Source organism: Motacilla alba, chromosome 7, assembly GCF_015832195.1.
Source record: "Motacilla alba alba isolate MOTALB_02 chromosome 7, Motacilla_alba_V1.0_pri, whole genome shotgun sequence".
Taxonomy (NCBI): Eukaryota; Metazoa; Chordata; class Aves; order Passeriformes; family Motacillidae; genus Motacilla; species Motacilla alba.
Genome location: NC_052022.1, coordinates 3066483 through 3084415, shown reverse-complemented (window position 1 = coordinate 3084415; position 17933 = coordinate 3066483).

The following is a 17933-nucleotide window of genomic DNA, read 5'->3' as shown; positions in this document are numbered from 1 at the left end:
AGGACACAACAGGAATCATCCATCAACATGACAAGTTCAAAAGGGATGCTCCTGTAAACTACACACACAGAGGAAGGGAGGGGTCTCAAGTGAGACAACAGCAAGTTTTGGGAGGCTGTGTTCAAAATGTTCCCCCTCCGTGCTCCTTTTCCAAAAAAGAAAAAAAAAAAAAAGGACTGAAAAAGGAATTGCAACTCTTGAATTATTTTTGTTCTGTGTTTTATCACAAAGAGTAGTAGATTCCCATATTCACTTCCATCTTTTTACCTCTCTGTCTCTGCCAAACTCCAGTCTGGTGCTCTGTACAGAACATTTCCAGCTCTGTGTTTGCACAGTGCCTCAAAGGCTCAGGTCCTGCTGTGGGACTCAAACTTTTGGCCTCTGTGTTGATTCACAAATATATTAAAAAACCCTATTTTGAATTCCTGTGGTCTGAAGCAACGCAAGGAGAACTCTCCCTCTGTGTCCATGGTTGTAAGAGCCATGGCAGCCTGTTTATCACAGAAGCTGGAATGGTTTGGGTTGGAAGGGACCTTGAAGTTCATCCCATCCCACCCCTGCCATGGCAGGGACACCTCCCACCATCCCAAGGTTCTCCAAGCACCATCCAGCCTGGCCTTGGACACTTCCAGGGATCCAGGGGCAGACACAGCTTCTGTGGGAACCTGTGCCAGGGCCTGCCCACCCTCACAGGGAGGAATTCCTTCCATCTATCCAACCTAAACTCACTCTCTGCCAGCTCAAGTCCATTTCACATTGCCCTATCGCTCCATGCCCACATTTTCTAAAAAAAGAAGTGTGAGTGAATGGGAATTGTTTGGGAGGGGGTACTTGGAGAAGGGAACAGACAATCTGCAAGACTGTGGGGAAGAGGTGTGAATAAGAGTCAGTAAAAAACCCCCAAAAAACAGATTTTAGTCACTTATACCAATGCATTTGCATGCACACACCAATACAGACCAAGTAGTTCCTACAGGAAAAGGCCAACAAATTCCCAATCCTGGTTCCTGGTGCTGGAGGAGCCACTGCTGCCCTGCCCAGGCCCAACTCCTCAGCAAGGGCATGTTCACCCTGCAATAAACAGCCTTGATACAGCTGCTTCCCCTCCCTATCCTCACCCAGCTTGGAAATAATTTGGAAAGACCCCAAATTACTTGCCGGGATTTAAATCAGGGCTTTTACACCTGCAGTGTCCCAGCTACACACGCACAAAAATTAGACAACAATAAGAAGGGGAAAATTAAACAATAAGAAAGGGAAAAACTCCCAAAATTCTAAACATTCCCAGCAGCGTAGCATGAACCCATTCACAAATATGCACTGTCTGTCCTGAGACAGAGTCAAAACACACAACACTCTTTTCTTTTGACCTTGCAAAATCTTGCCATAGCCATTACAAGCTCCAGCCAATTATTTTCCTTTTTTTTTTTTTTTTTGTAGAAATGGAATTTACAGATTACAAAAATGGTTTGCTCGAGTTACCACCATCCCTTTGAACTCTGAGGCCATTTGAATTTGATCCTGACCAGGCTGACCATAAACCATTCTGTTTGGATAATAGAGGAAATGGAACAGTTTGTCTTGAGTCACCTTATAATAAACTGTAGCTCAGTAGTTATGAATTAAAACTAAAATAGCTAAAAAAAAAAATTATCCTACATCTCTATGTGTGTGTGCTTTACATGTATGTACACACACTCACATAAATACACACTCAACTTGATGCCACCAGGAGTGAATGAGAGAAGAGCATTGGCAATGTTAAAATTATTTTTTAACGTAATAAACTTGACCTACCTGTTCATTATATTTTTATTGTATTAAATAAAATATGGCTCATTTAGATCAGCTTGATAAATAAAACCCTCTAAATTTTCCATTCATAATTCACAATAATCTATGTACAAAGCTCAGTGCAGTAGTCACAACTAATAAAGCCCCAAAATATATTTTATTTGGATTTTAAAGTCTTGCAATGTATTTTTCATAAAATCATTGAAAAGTGCATCTTTCATCCCCAACAAGACACGTGGAGTCAGGTCCATTAAAATCTGAGTTTTGGGATGATTTAGATGCCTAAGCCTGAACTTTGGTCCTTGGATGCAGAGGTGGCTTCTCAACAGAGCTTCAGCAACGTGAATTCAGAGGCAGAGAATTTGAAAATTTGGGTATGCCCTGGTTTAAGGGCTGTGTCTGAAGGATGTGCAGAACTGGGGTAAGACTCTTTCAGTCAGTATTTCTCGTCTTTTCTCCCTGCAGGCCAATCATTTTTCAGCAGAATGATGATTTCAGCCTTTTGGAGGCTTATTTTTTTTATGTGTACATACTGCACCAGGAGCTGGGCAGACACTGTGGCCCCTTGGTGGCCACATCCCTAAATTCAGTGATATTTCAGCCAGCCATGGCTGACAGGACAAATCTCAACCTTTCAGCCCAGTTAGAGTTGTCCCACCCTGGTTAAAAAGAGTCCTGAGGAGAGGAGCTGGGAGAGACCAGGTGGAGCCAAGCAAGCAAAGTCAAACCCTTCTGATCCTGCAAGGCTAATTAAGAAAAATGTCCTGTGGCATCACTTGCCAAAGAGAGAGAATTTAAGCCTTTCCAGTTCTCCAACTTGCTGCACATCAGAGGAAATTAAAAGCAAATAAAAAACAACCACCAAAACTGTGTGTGTGCCAAAGCAGAGAGCCAGAGTCCACCAAAAACAGTGATCCATCAAAGGAGGGGACTGCTAGCCAAAGGCACAGCAAGAGGCTCCCAGGGAGCTCTCAGCCCACTGCTGTTTCCCAGATTTCCCAGTAACCACAGAGTTCCTGGAGCTTGGGCACAGCACACAGAAATACCCACAACACGTTGTAAAACATCTTGCTTTAGTCCCTGGTTGTAGGTGATGATGAGAGAAGAAGAACTGAGTCACCAAAGCCTAGAGAGAAGAGCTGGAACAACTGAAAACTTGTGTGATTTGGGGCTGGTTTTCTTTTTTTCTGTAAGAAATAATTCTGGTTTTACTTTGCTGTCATTCATGCCTTGCATACATGTGACCACTGGTTTTGTGAATGAAAAAATATCTGAATTCAAAAGATTGCACGAAATTAACAGATGATCAATGTCTGAAAATTTGTGCAGGGTGTGCATTATTCATTAATTGCCTTTTCATTTGATTATTCACCAGGAACTATTAATTATTTCCCTCTTTAAAAAAAGCTTCAATGATCTAATCAAGATGAGAGGGGGGTAAATATCATATGTCTTAGGAGAGCAATAGTGTACACTATGAACCAAAGATGAATTGGAAATAGCCAAAATGGAAAACAATTGAACACCTACAGCTACTGTTTGTGAAGTATCTAAAAATATCTGGGCAGTCACAGAAATCAGGAACGGTTCCCAAATATAAAAAGTGTTTACCAGAAAATGGTGCATAATGAGCAATTTAACCAGCTATTCAGCAGTGATCCAAGGAATTCTCTGATTCAGAAAATGGCAATTTGAGCAAAGAGGTATTTGAAAACTGAGCAAGACTGTTTTGACAAGGAATATCAGGAAAGAAGCAGAATTTGGTATAAAAATTTCTAAGTGTTTTAGAAACCTCAGCTGTCCTGAGTACTGGGTGTCTGAGAATGAGGGGAGAGATTTGTTCCAGATAGAAGGAAAAGGTGGTTTTGGAGGCATCCAGAAGCTGATTCTAATCCCCATTTTAATTAAAGAGGAGCAAGTTTTTGACACTGCATATCTGCTAGGCTTCCCTGGCACCACCAGCTGTTCCTCTCTCCCGCTTCCATCAGGGCAAGGATTCTCCCAGAGCCACGAGGAGACCAAGGGGAAGGGCAGGAGGCAAGGACAGGGCTGTTTTCATTCCAGACTGAAGCTTTTTATAAACTTCAAATATTGCAACTTTTCCTTCAGCTCCTCAGAAACAATCTTATTCCAAGTGTCTGCGCATAGCCATAATTCACATCATTCCATAAAACCTCATTTCCAGGGCTATTAACAGGGCTGGCTTTTTTAAAAATTTTTTAAGTTAAAAGAACTAATCCTAATGCGTCTAATGATACAAGATCTAATGAAAAACCATTATTGCTGCAACACAGCATTTGCATTTTCTTGCAGACAATACTTATCAGGTAGATAACAGCATTTTATGCTGGGAAATAAAAACAAGGCTTTCCTAAAGTAAAAAAAAAACAAAAAACAAGAAACAAACAACCCAACTATAATCTTCTATAATTCTGTACAGAGGACTGTACCAAGGAAATTCTCCTTGGCAAACTAAGCTATGATTAAAGGTAGTCACTGGTACTTGTGATCATTTCCTAACCTTGAGACTGAACTGTCCTCCAAGCTGAGATTTTGGTAACCTAGTAGTTTATGGTTCGGACAAATCTTGATAGCAATCCAAAGTCTTCCTGAAACACACACGTGGCTCACTTTCCCCAGCAGATAATTGAATTCAGATACAAGTTTTCTGTCAGATCTCTACAATAATGCAATTCACCATGAAAATGCACACAAAGGACTACGATTGTCATACACACACAAAATAGCAAAGAGGTTGCTCCAGAAAAAATATTTTCTCTCCAAACTTTAGCGAATTTAATATTAAAAGACTGGCAAAGCACCATAATATTCTAGCATTTCCAGAATCAAGCTTCTATACTCTTCCAACATTTATAACTTCCTCTAAATTGGCCAGAAATGCTTTTCATTTCATTGACAAACACTGAAACTCTTCCTGGCAAAATTATCATGACAAGATACCAGCACAGGCACAGGAACCCTCTCTGTTCCTAACCACAGTGACAACGTTTCACTGAAAAATGAAATTATTTTACTTGCCTGTCCATTCCTCTGCCCAAAACCATCCCAAACCAGCACTTCCTTATGGCAGCCAGACTAACAGAATTTTTTTTTATCACTGATAAAATCCATCCTTCTACAGGACATGGCTGATGTTAAGATATCAGAGCTCCCCGACAGATTTCCCATGGAATTCTGATCCCTCCTTAGTGAACAGCCAGGGATTGCACATGTCCAGTGTCTCCCTGTGTGAGGGTCATGGGTGTTGGAGGCTGTCTCTCTGCTGTCAGATGGATTTCCAGAGAACAAAGGGAAAAATCTCCCATCTGAGAAGCTGATGGAAGACATCAAGCAGCTGAGCTGACAAAGTAAAGCACCCCAACAGCAAAGCTTACAGAAAAACATGATTAAAGATTGCTTTAAAATTTCTATTTAATGTCGCTTTATATCAAATTATTTAAACACAGATTTTGTCACTATTTCCTATTTGCACTCAAATTCCTCTTTTCCCTCCCCTGTTTTCTCTGTATACGAGGCAGGGGTAGGAGCATCACGTGGAGCTGCAGAAGTCAGGCCAGGTGAAATGAGGAGACTGCACATTGCATCCCTCTAATTCACATTCAATTTCCCAGAGCACATTAAAGAAGAGCAGAGTCAGAGCAGAGCTCTTGGTGCCCTCCCAGCAGAGGCTCTTCCCTGCAGAGGGGTAATTGCCATCATTCTCTCCCTGCTTAGTCTCATATTAAAAGAAATAAATGTGTCAGAAGTAGTTGGCTCACTGTGCCAAGGACAAGAGAAAAATCTAAGAGGATATAAAGGTCTTATTAAATATCATGGTCATCTTTGTGTTTTCCTGCCCAGATGATAGAGGGAAACACCTTTTTTTTTTTTCCTGCAGGGTAGGAGATGTGATAAGTTTTCTGTGGGAGTGGATTGAGTTTGAGTTTGCAGAAGTAGCCCACAAGCAAAAAAAAAAAAAAAAAAAAAAAATAGCATCCTAATGTTCAGCCAAAAAAACTCAAAAAAGCCCCACTGAAAAATACACCCCAAAAAAAGCCAAACACCCACCACCCAAGTGGAAAAAAAAAAAAAGAAAAAAGAGAAAAAGAAAAAAAAACCAGAAAAATAATCTATCGCATAGAAAGAAACTTTCTTGAAATGCAGCTTTACTCAGAAATTATGTCCAGCCTCAGAGGAAAGAGGAAAACCTCCTCTTTGGAAGGAAGAAAACTTTTGGAAAACCTCTGGGAGAGTGGGGAGCTGATGTTTCCCCCCAGCTGCTTTCTCCATGTGGTGCCCAGGGCCCTGTGGCTCAGGGAGGGGACCCTGGGGAATAAATCCCTGCATGGTTCAAATCCAAGCAGGGACACCAGAGGAGACACTGAGCTCACACCTCAGTGACATCAATGCAATAAAAAACAGGGTGAGTGACTTTTTCTTGGGGCAGATAGTGATAGCTCAAGGAGGGGATGATTTTAAACTAAAAGAGGAGAGATTTGGGTTTGATGTTAGGAAGATGTTCCTCACTCAGAGGGTTCCAGAGCCCTGGCACAGGCTGTCCAGAGAAGCTGTTGCTTGGAAGTGTTCAAGACCAGGCAGGATGGACCTTGTAGGGTGTAGTGGAAGGTGTCCCTGCCCATGGCAGGTACACAAACAAAATTGGCTTTATGGTCCCTTCCAGCCCAGACTGCTTTGGGATCCCATGATTTTGGGAGATACATTTCTTTGGAGATCCACTCACTTGGCCACTTGCTCTTGGTCTTTTCATTGCCAACTCACAGGAGCTGAACTCCTAAAAATGTTGCATTGTCTGCCTAGAAAAATTTAAGTACAGTTACAGCATGTGCTGAAAGGGAAGGACAACAGGAGCGGGACAGAGCAAACCAAGGCAGCTGGTGGCACCCAAGGTCTCAGGCTGGAATGTGCTGGCAGCCTGGCTGCTGTTGAACCTCCCAGTCTCATTTTGCTTGGTCTGGATCCTAGGATGTTGGAGTTTTGCCTTTGCCAGTTGAGGAGCACCTCAGCCTTCTCTGCATCACAGCTTTTGGCTCATTCCCGGCTGGTGGCTGCTGTGAATATTCCACACTCCACGGCTGGCAAATGCAAACTGTTTTACATCCTCTCTGCTTCCACTGCCTCGTGGTAAATGAAATTCCTGGTCCCTATGCAAGCAGTAACAACTGTCTGCACAGTGAAAACTGTCATGAGCCAAGGCCTTGGTAACAAAAAAATCCTCACCTCATCTCTCCTGGAGCACTCTCAGACCAGATATGAGCTACAAATAAAAAGCACCAGCACAAAAACCTCTGTGGCAAAAGAAGCTCCTCACACAACTTCTCTTTTTTTGGGCCAAAATCCCCATCAACCCTGCCCAAGAGAGCACTATGCCTCAAGCATCAGCCCCTGAATCGTGGCTGCCCAGAGTTGCCTTCCAAAAGCAGGACTCAAACCTCTCCAGAACAGCCCCTGTCAGTGCACGGCTCTGTATCCAGTGCCTCTCCAACCCTTTCATTTCTGTAGAATAATGAACCTAGAGAAGAAGTCGAGTTTTCCCTCTGGTTTAACGACCCCAGCCCTGCCTGTTGCTGGTGTGCTCCATCCCTGCAGTTAGCCAGAGAAATAATGATAATTTACACCCGGCTCGCACTCTTTTTCGGCATTTCTGCGAGCGATCCAGAGGCGACAGGAACAAATTGATGGAGACAGGAATGGGAGAATCCCACCCTGTCAGAAGATGAATGAGCTGAGCTTGCATGATGTGAACCATGGCTGACAGAAGCGAGGGGGAATCAAAGAGTGAGCAACTTTTGACAACACACGCTTCACAGCTCTGACCACTGAGGATCTACATGATTATCTCCAGACAAAATAACTGTGAGTAAAAGGCTTACATACACTTAAATTAAACACAGCAGGGTTTTAGTAATCTCTGTTTGCATTTTACTTTCTGTTAAGAAGGAAATTGCTTGGACTGGGAACGTTTCATTTAATGGCATTTTTAGTTACCTTTTGTACTTCTAATGCCATAGTCTGAATTCACCCCAAATTACCCAGGAAGGCAAAAGAAACTTTTGTCCTTTATTTTTAATTGCTGTAGCTTCCTTACCAATTTTACTAAATTAAATGTGTTTTAAAACATCACCGTATTTGAAACCTAATTATCCCAATCTCTGAATGAAGAATAGCTAACAATACAAACCCCATTTATGTAATTTATTTTGCAAAAGGAAAATAAATGGAATGCAGTTGCAGTAATGATATACATGTTTGCAATTCCACCCTGCTTTTTTCTCTTCCCCACAACAACTTAGGGAAGCTGCATTTTTTAATTTTTTTTTAAAAAACAGATGCTTTAAAAGCATCTCTGCTGTGGCATTTGTTGTATCTGTACTGCTCTCAGAATGAGGGAAACTCTGCATAATGTCATGTTCTCTCTAAGTACCATGAAGGGCTTTTGTTTTGTGTGGTGGGTTGGCTTTTTGTTGTTTTTTTGGGTTTTTTTCCCTTTCTGTTCTAGCTGGTCATGAATGAGGATTATGGCCTGTCGCTCACAATAAGTCATGAATGAAGATCATGGCTGGTAATTGTGATGTGCAAAATAAAAAGAGTGGGAGATGCAGGGCTGAGATGCTCTGGGTTTTCAATCATTATTCAAAACACCCCAGCCAAGTGGAGTTTAATCTTCTCAGACCACCTAGTCCTGAGATCTTAAATTTGGGTTTTGTTGGATAAGCCACCATTTACTCACTGCATTTATCAAATACTTGCTGACTTCCCAGCGCTTCCAGCTGCATTAAACTCTGTCCCAGGGAAGAAAAGTGCTCCCAACTGACGATCCCATTGGTTAAAAGCAGGACCACAACCAATCCTCACCCAGACAAACAAATAAAGCACGGAGAAAAGCATTATTAAAGAGTTTTCACTACTAGAGCAAGCAAAATACTGGCATTTTACACAGCAAATTTTCTCATCAGTCAACAGAATTTTCCTTAAATTTTATATTATTTCTATATTAAACTTTCTACTTATATTTTTCTAATTTCTATTTAAATTCCTTAAATTTCTAGTCTTATTTTCTATTTCTATTAATTATTCTATTTTATTAATAGAATTTCTATTAGAAATTCTAATAGAAATTTCTATTTCTATTACAGAAAGAATTTCAGGATTTAATGTAAAAAAAATGAAAGGCTATTTATTTTTTAAAAATCATTTAAAATAGCAGAGATACCCTATGAATTCAGTTCATATTTCACCTGCTTTGCTTGGGAAGATGCCTTCAAGCTCAGTAGCCTGCTGGCTGTGAGTAAACACTGGGATGTATGTGGTCAAACAATCCAAAATACTTGCTGAAGATTACTTTTACAAACAAGCCTGGGAAATTTGCTTTGCTGTTTTCTGTTGGGTCGTGTTATTTGCTCTCAGCGAGTGTTCAGATGGGCCCTGACTGGTTTATTCAGACAAATATTTGCAAGACCTTTTAAGTTTGGCCTAAATGTTTATTTGTTCAAAAAATTCATACGAGGAAAGGTTTCGTTATTCTTCATTCACTTGCCAGCATTGTTATTCCTCTTTTTTTTAAGCAGTCACGTGTCCAGGAAGGGAATGGAGACAATGCCCATGTGATTTTGATGACAAATTGTGAATTATAAACAATGACTGGTAAAAATGATCAGTGCTTGAATAAGGCCAACACTTGTCTGCATAAACCATCCAGTAAATATTTAGAAATAACAAATACTTTCCTAGAAATCAGAATTGCTGCGTGAGCAGATCGCCAGCAAGCAGGAACACAAAACTTGGGTAATTTTTTTTTTTTTGCCATGACAAAAAAAAAAAAAAAAAAATTGTACCACTTCTGCCTGGATATTTCAAGCAGAAAAATTAAACTCAAGAATTTTTTATATCCCTTCCACCACAACTGATTATTAGCAACTCTCCTAGTTAAGGACACTCCTTGGGATTTTTTAAAAGATATTTCTTAAATTAGATAAATAACACAGCTATTAAGACTTGCTCTTGGAAAGCCCAAAATTCAATATTTGTTGTGGTTTTTGTTTTTTTCCTTATCTTTTCCAAATGTGTTTCTATCTTTGTGCTCCTGTGCTACCCTGTTAACCTTGGTTCCTGCTACTTGCTCATGTTCTTAGATGAATTTTATCCTAGAAAACCTTTAAATATCAATTTTTAAATTTAATTTTATCATTTCTAGGGGAATGAAATAGCATTAAAATATTAAACACGTGTGGCCAGTGGATGGAAGGAAAATAAACACATCAACTGAGGTCTCTTCCATCTTTCTTGGTGTCCCTTTATAGTCTCAAAAAGGGCAGAAATATCAACATCTACTTCAAGGAACACAATAATGGTGACCAAAGTGCAACTTTAAAACGAGTTTGCCTGTTAGCTGGGAAGCATTTATTTATGCAGTGCTGAGAAGAGCTGGAGCTGAAAATATCCTTTCAGAGACATGAAAGCACATTATTAGGAGCTGTGGCTCACCAGCACACAGGTATCACCCAATTTCATTACTACCTGGTTAATTAACCTGCTTAAAGTGTGAAAGTTGGCACCTTGTCACTAGAAACCATGGGAATAACTAATGAGAAGCCATGAAATAATTTATTTCTCAATTAAAAACCCCGAAAGAAGAGGTTTTGCCTCATTATTCCTCTTTCCTGTTATCACCTATGCAAAGCCAAGAAGATTTTGTAAAACTTAAATGTCTAAAAAAGAAAAAAATACTCCGTGTAACATCTTAGGAAACACTTCACAGATCTTTAATAAAATGTGGTGTTATCCAACACCAATAAGCAAGCCAAGGACTTTTCAGGGAAAACACATTCAGCAGACAGCAGGAATGTGAATATGAGTCCTTTAATTTAATAGGATTTCGTTGTTATTCTTTTTTTAAGCATATCTAGAGGTCAAAGAGACAAAAAAGACACACTTGAGTTATCAATTGAGAATAAATTCCAGGATAAACAGGGATCTTGTTTTCTATTAACAAAATGCCTGCAAATAAGGAATACTTTTTATGAGTGTAGTAATTTAGGATTAACAATTTATGGAAAAATGAATCTCAGTTTCAGAAAAAGGTAGTTATGAGAATGGGTTATTACTTTTCAATATTTCCCACTTTGGGGAACTTTCTCCTCAATTTACAGAAAAAGGAGCAGGTTCAGGAATGATTTAAACTCCTAAAGATCACTTGAGGGGTTTGAGTCTGAATTTTGGGTTCTCAAAATGACTTCCCAAAAAAATCAAGTACTAAACAGCAAAAGAGTCACTTGGCTATTCTGCACAGAGTGTAGGAAAGTTGAAATTAAATATATAGATATATATTTATTTCCACCTATATTGAAATAAATAAATGAATAAATGAATAAATGTGGAAATAAATAAATATATTTATGGGAAATTAGATGCTTGGGGCATTATGGATTGTAAGCAGCAAGTCACACACCTGGGGGATTGGGATCTGAAATTCTCTGTAGATATCCAAGGCACTGGCAGCAGGATGGGTGAGGGTGCTCCCCTGAACAGCAGATGGGCATTAATGAGCTAAATTGGGAAAGCAGTTCTCAAGATTAAACTTGTGACATCAGGAGGAAATGAGAGAAAAAAAAAAGTACAAAATCTGAGGTGCTTTTTTAAATAGAAGATGTGTAAGGAGTGAATATTCTGAAGAAGAGGAAAAGTTGGTTATTCTAGGCATCAGAGGGAAAATTTAAAGCTGTAATTGAAAGTATTAGATACAGGTTTAGGAAAAAAAAAGTTGTCCCAACCTGAGATATGTTGAAAAATAACAGAAAATAGGCTTGGGAATTGTCTGGTTTTGTGGGAAGGAAAAAAAAGAAAGAAAATATGATGCTTCCATAACAGATTTAGATGTCTTGTGGGCATAAATAAGTTTAATTTTTTTTTGAGAAGGAACTTGGAAATGGGCTGAGTGCAGCCCATTGCTGAGACAAGATCCCTCCATTCCTGCTTTCCTTCCCCCTCCATCCCTGGACGCTCAGATGCTGGCATGAGGAGCTCCCAACCCTGGCACCCCCCTGGAAACATCCCTGCCTGGCTCCAGCCCTGCCACCTCAGAGTGAAAACTGAAAGCAAAGAGCAGAGGCACAGCAGTTCCCTGATATTTGGAAAGTAAGGAAAGAAAAAAAAAAAAGAAAAAAAAGGAGAAGAGGAAATGAGGTAACTGAAAATTTGCTGACCTCTTCAGATTTTTGTTACTGCTTTGGTTGTAGTGTCACTAGTGGTGACAGGTGACACATGACTTCCTCAAAAAACTAAAAATAAAAATTCCTGTTTGTCCTTGTTACAATTGCTGTCGTGATTTATGGCAGGGGTACCACAGATCCTCACTATCCCACAGGGTTTTGGTTTAAATTTAAAGTCCAGTTTAACACTGGGCTGCTTAAACGTTTTCATTTAGTCTGAGTTTAGGGAGGGAATAAAGGACACGTTACTTAAAAACTATGGCAGAGCTAGTTAAAAATGCTTTGTCTGGGCTTTTTGTTCCTCTTCATAACAGAACTACTCCATGGCAATAGGTTTGTTTTCCCTTGAAAGCCTCTTATTTCACTGAAAATCAACACATATGAAAAGTAAAATATTTCCCCTTTTCTTCTATTTCCTGATGGGGAGAAAACATCCCCAAAGAGCAGAGACGTGCCCAAGGAGCACAGGCAGCACCTTCCTTGGCCTGCCTGCAGACAGAGACTCCCAGCCACCTAAAATGAAATATTTTCACTGCTTTCCTCAGTGAAAAGAGGACCTGCTTTCCTTCCAGAAAGCAGAAACTGACTGCAAGGTTTTGGCTTTGCAAGGCAAGAAAAGAAACACAGATCGTGTGTTGGAAGGGAACTTAAAAATCATCCAGCTCCAACTCCACTTCCCTGGGAAGAAGGGTTTCTTTACTCATTCCTGCTGGATTAATGATCCAAATAGAGAGTGAGACAAAAAAAGGTGGAGAAAAAAAACAATATATGCCAGCACTTCACCTCTGCTCCTCCACACTAATGTGCACACACACACACACATCCATAATGGATGAACTTTGAAGTTTTTGCTCCTGAAAACCAGCTTTAGATGATCTTATTTATTTATTAGCGCTACTGTTCAATTTATATTTTGGCTTGCTATTTATTATGCAAAATAACATGCTCATATTTTATTCAGCAGAGCATTTGATTAGTGTAAAGCTTTATTTGCTGGCCTCCAAAACAGCATTTTGTCTGGTCTGCAGGCAACGTAAGATATCCCAGGTCGTTCATAATTCTGACTGACTCCAAAAGAGAAAACTGTTAAAAGGCTGAAGCTCTGGCTCAGCACGTAGATGGCAGCAGGGCCTTTGGTTATACCAAGTTACAAGATAATTTTGTCTTTGATGGAGTGACTCGCTACTTTTAACAACAAATAAACTTTTATTTTTTCCACAGGAGATTGTCACTTGCTGAAGGTATCTCAGGATCTTGTGAAAAAAATACTCTTTTCTTCAGTGTACAGTCTCCTGGCCAGCAGATCCATATTCAGAGTCTGTTTCTGGTTTTTAGGGTTATCTGCAATCTTTTTTTATAAGATCTTTTTAATCTAAATCTATGGCATTTTATTAGTTTGCAGGTATTTCATAGATGCTCTTTTTTATTAAGATGAATATAAAACATTTTAAGATTTTTCTACATTAAAGGTAGACAAAAAAATACTGCAAATAAATATTTTTGGTGTGTTTGAACTCAAGTAACCAAGGAAGACCAGATGACTCCAAAAGCTGACTTTAGTTATCTGTATAAAGATAATTCAAATAATTTTCATTTTAAATATATTTCAGAGAATAAATTCTACACTACAGGGTACAGAAGACTTGATAACCAATAAAATGGGAAAACAAACTCAGAAGGCCAGCCCAGGAAGCCACAAGTGTATAAACTCAGTGTATGTACTTTAAATAACAAATTATGAGTCTGATTCACAAGGACATTCTTGTCTCCAGCACATGTAGGGAGGAAAAATTATTTGAGTAGTTTAAGGAAGAAAGTCCAGGATGATTTCTCCTGATAAAGGACCCTGAATGAGGAAAACTTCTTGTCTTCCACACCAAAACCAAGATCCTCTTTAGGGCAATATCGTGTGTAGCCCCAGTGGGGTGGGGAGAGCTCCCAAAAAGAGAGGAAAATTGCTTTTTTCCTCAAAAAGATTTTTTTTCTGGGAAGAAACATAGCATAGAAGGACCCCATAGGCAACCTGGGAGAAATACACCTCTATGTAAAAATACTTTTTAAAGGAAAGGGAAAAAAAGAGGAAAAAACCAAAAAAAAACCAACCAACCACCAAATATGAATAAAAAAATCATCTTCTCAGGGCAAGGGAAAGCTGTCTCAGCAGCATCACTTTTAAAATGGATAAAAGCCCTTCTCAGAGCTGAAGATAAATCAGTGGCACCAGCTTTAACAAAGAGAGAAACCTTACTTAGGGCTAAGAGACAGCAGGAGTGGTAGGAGTACCAGCTGGAACAGAGATGCACATCAAAGAAATTAAAGCCCTTTGGCTGAAGAAATTACATGGATACTATAAACTAATAACTTTAAATATTAAAAAACCCTTTTCAGGCTACAGCAAAGACACACGTTCCAAGCAGCCAGCCCAAGGTTAGCAAGCACTGAGTGAGCACAGCCCCTCAGAACCAGAGACCTTCACCTTGATGCCTCCCAGGTAACAAAGTGAATTCTTTAATCCCTACTGGTTAAAGACACAGCTTGCTATGTCAGTTTATTTTTTTTTTCCATTCTCCCCATGCTTTTTACTCCCTGTTAAAATACATTTGTTAATCATAGAGCAAAGTTGCACAAAATGTTCTGTCTCAGAACAAGGAGTTACACACAGCCTGTGCTGAAGCAACAGCTTGCTTTTCAGCATGACTCTGCCTTTTCCCTCGCCCTAGACGTTAGGCTTTAGAGAGTTAAATTTAAGGTCTAATTTTCTTTACCAGCAGAATGTATCTCATTTGCTATCAGCACATGCAGTAGACTTTTTGTCAACATGGTAATTCAAGGAGGAAGTCAGGCTCTCTTTGTTACCAGATTTACAATGGTTTCTTGAAAAGACAGCTTGTGTATACCTCCTGCCTCACTAGAATACTTGCTTGCTTGGTTCCTAACAATGGCTCATTAAATTCAGTCAAACTAGTATGAAACTTACCTTCAAGCAGTTTCACTTGCTGAACCCCATTCTCAAAGGATTTTCTAATCTGCAATTTCTATTTTAGACTTTGAGCAGGAAATTGGAGAGAAAAGAGCACGGAGCACTTTCTGCAGAAGCACCCTAACAAAACAATACTTGATGGTACAGTTTCAGAGGCAGAATAGATTTGTGTCACTCCTGTTTTGAAGGCAATCACACTCAGAACATTTATTCCTAAAGCAGGAGCATTCCCTGATTGCTTTGGCTGTAATTAATCTCATATTGGAAGAGAAACCAAGGCTTTTAGCAAACTTTTTTTTTTTTTTCCCTGAAATCTGTTACTTGGCCAGTCTGCACAAGAAGGTCCAAACCATACAGAGCTCATTACTGGCTAAAATTTTCATTTACACTTCTCACCACAAGCTGAGATTTAGCTGGACAACCAGCAGCACAAGGACAGAATTTTCCCCTTCCTGCTACAAGTGAGAATAATTCAGATTGGTAAAGCTTCACAGGAATCTCTTGTTACATCATTTTCTCACTCCTTTTGTTATGGAGTATCTCCTTCAGCATTGAGGTTGTGGCCAAACCTCATGTTTTTCATGTGAGCAATCAAAGAAGGGCAAGGTCACAAATTAAATCCCCCAAAAAAGGTTAGAGAATCATAGAATATGCTGAGTTGGAAGGGATCCACATGGATCGTTGAGATCAACTCTTCCATAGGACACCCCAAGAATTCCACCCTGTGCCTGACAGCATTGATGTAACTCTTCTTGAATTCTGACCGATTTGGTGAAGATGTTGGGGGTTGGTGTCTTAAATAATTACACATGGGAAATGACACGAGTGTGAACATAATGTGCTGGGTTTGGAGCAGGGGTGTTCATGATTCCATAACTTTTTATTGCCTGGCACAGTGATGAAGAATCTGCAGGTGATCAGATGTTCCAACTAAGGCATCAAGGACGTTGTCTTCCCCATTCCCTTTGGAATACTCCCAGCCCTGGATTTCACTTGCAAAGCTGAGCATGGAAATGTCCCCGTGCAGCTAAACTCTTCCACATAACCCCACTTTTTCTGAGATATTTCTAATCAAAATCTACTGCACTCTATTAGTTTTCAGTTATTTGATGGACATTCTTTTTTATTACGATGAATATAAAACGTTTTAAGATTTGTCTACATTAAAGGTAGACAAAAAAATAATGCATTAAATAAATGTTTTTAGTGTGTTTCAACCCAAGTAACCAAGGAGATAGATGAGGTTTGGTCGCAACCTTGATGCTGAACAAGATACTCCATAACAAAAGGAGTGAGAAAATGGTGTATCAAGAAAATCCTGTAAAGCCTTACCAATACAAATTATTCTCACTTGTAGCAGGAATGGGGAAAATTCTGTCCTTGAGCTGCTGCTTGTCCAGCTCAATCTCAGCCTGGTGGCCTGTCCTTGTCCTGCCACCAGGAAGGGTCTGCCATGGATTCCCAGTCCTGGGAGCAGCACATGGCTGCTCTGATACGGGGTTTATATCCCATGGGCAGCTCAGACCACACGTGCAGCACTGCAAAAGTGCCATCTGGAAGTAATTCCCTGTTATTACTTCTTATCAGGACTGCTGAGGGGTTTTTATTTATCAAGTATAAATGAATCACAGGGCAAACTGATGTCTGCTCATTAAACTATGAAAACTTATTAGGCTATCCTTTTACTGCTCAAAATAGAAGCCTAATAGAGGTAGGCTCGATCATGCTAACCTACAGCATGAATGTGACATGCAAAGGAAGAAATGGAGTGAAATCTGTCTCAGTTATGCCAGGAAATTACATATTCTTCTTAAAGTAAAATAAACACTTGACAAAGCTGTTAATCATCCCTAGTGGAAAGGATTTACAGATTCAATATTAAGATGATGAGCTTCCCACTGGTCTTAGGAGCACTATAGTCAAATGAATCAATTTTCCTCTGAAATCATTTAGATAAAAATTACATTCACATTGAAGAATATGAATGGTTTGAATGCTAAGATGTCACTTTAAAAATGTGTCGTCCCTCCAGTGAGCTCCTATTAGTCCTCAGTTAATATTTAGTATATTCTGAATGACAAATTCAAAGCTGGTTTCTTATATATAAATTGTATAACTGTAAAGTACCATATAAGCTCACATACTTTTTTTTCCCTTACAGAAACAGTGTTGCATAAACATACATAGGCTGCAGAGCCTGAATTAAAAAAATATACATTCAAGATTGATTTTTAAATATCACTCGTACCCAGACATTTCACATCAAACCACACTGAAGATCTGCTTCAGAAAAATAAATTTGCACATTAAATAGCAGCAGAATAAAGGATACATATTTATCTTGATTAAGATGATTTCATAAAAGCACTCAACAATTAAGGGGTTTGGGTTTTTTTTTTTTTCAGTAATGTGAAACAATGCTTTGTTGAGAACATATTTGAAAATTTACCTGCAGTTAAAGAGTATCTGGGGACTCCACTCAGAAAAAAGAAAAGCAAACAATTTTTAGAAGTTACCCATTCAAAGAGAGAGGGAGAGAGAGAGGAAAAGAAAGAACGAGGCAGGGAGATTATAGAATTTAATGATTAAGAATGTGTGCAGTGCAGTATAAGTACATTTGTTTCCTTGGAAACAAACTAGTACTGTTGCACTGAAGAAATTTGTAAGCATTAAAAAATTCTGTAATCAGGCCCCAGGAGAACATATTAAATTTTTTAAAAGGGATAAATATTTGACATTCCTGGCCGTTTCCTGACTGTACTTGTTGATGAGGCCTGCTGTCAATGGGTGGTGTTCCCAATGTTGGGGAAATGGATCCGATACGTGAACCCACACAGCCAAAACCACTCTTTTAACTGCTTAATCCATCCAGCAGGATCAACAGCTCTGGAATCCACAGGCAGATCTGGATCTTTTAAATAGGGAGTAGATGG